General features: G+C 33.4%; 1 long non-coding RNA gene across 1 annotated transcript; it reads left to right on the forward strand.

The window, feature by feature from the left end:
• Positions 1-421: 421 nt before the first annotated feature.
• LOC110034927 lies at positions 422-1097 on the forward strand. The gene is made up of 2 exons (XR_002295106.1): positions 422-587; positions 936-1097. It is a non-coding gene; the product is annotated as an uncharacterized LOC110034927 (long non-coding RNA).
• Positions 1098-1189: the final 92 nt, after the last annotated feature.

Consider the following 1189-nt stretch of genomic DNA (forward strand, 5'->3'; position numbering starts at 1 on the left):
CGAGAAATCTTTTTAAATTTTGCTTGAAAACTTTTTAAATTCATCTTCCAAGCAAGGAGGAAACTTGGAACTGCATTGATGGGAGCATTCCTTAGCCTCCACTTTTCATATTTGTAGCGGTTTTATATTTATGTTCAAAGGGCCTAGTTTGGGTTTAGCTTAAGAGGTTATTTGGTCTTAATTTTGGCTAACATTAAATTATGACATTTTAATAGCTTAACCGTTTGGATGTTGCTTTAAATACAACCCAACCATCCAACTGGGTTTAATCCTGGTTTAGAAACTTATATAATTATTGATATCTGTGTTTTTTATAAATAAAATTTTAATGTCAATACATAAATTTAAGATTTGATCCAATGAACTTTACAGAAATATCTCACCTCATTCAGCTTCTATCATCTCTTTCTTTTCCTGCAGTTGTTTACGAGGGATTCCTCGAAAAGTTGGCGGTCTGCTGGATCTGGAGGAAGCTCTCTGCTGACCACCAAAGAAACTTCAGCCAATATAGTTTTATTGGACTATATATCTACTGAGAAGTGGAATGAAGTCGTGGACTTTGATGATCATCTTGATGACATTAGCAAGTAAACACTTGCATTTCAATTATTTATTCGTCTAAAATATTTTAGCGGCATTTACATACATACCATCAAGTAGTTCCTATGTATTTGCATATCTAACAACTAAACTTACTTTTCTTACATTTGTGCCATCCATATCTTTCATATCACATCAAAAGCACCTCTATTTTAACTTTTTAAAAAGTTAAATACGCCTTTTTCAGGCATAGGTAAAGGTTTTGCATACATGTGAAAATTAACATTAAGGTTTTAGATATGTAAATATATAGAAATTAAGTGGCATGTATTTAAATCTTCCAATATTTTCATGAGCTTATTGACAACTTACATTCTCTATAATGTCTTTTTTAGGGACTGGCTGAATCCCAATCTCTTCAAGTAGGCTTATGGTTATGTCTGGAACCCTCTGGTGATCTTCTTTTATCGAATTGCTTCTATGTTGGACGGTTGTATTCTGAATAGTAAAGTGATTATAAGTTGCAGCTAATAAGATTTTATTTTGATTTATTTTCCTCTGCGGCGTCAATTTTCTAAGATACATGCGTTTAGTTTGGTTTAGGTAAGCTTGCTGTAGTCTTTTGATGGGCCCCGGAGTCCCCAACCAC

This window comes from Phalaenopsis equestris, unplaced genomic scaffold (assembly GCF_001263595.1).
Source record: "Phalaenopsis equestris unplaced genomic scaffold, ASM126359v1 Scaffold194724, whole genome shotgun sequence".
NCBI classification, from domain to species: Eukaryota; Viridiplantae; Streptophyta; class Magnoliopsida; order Asparagales; family Orchidaceae; genus Phalaenopsis; species Phalaenopsis equestris.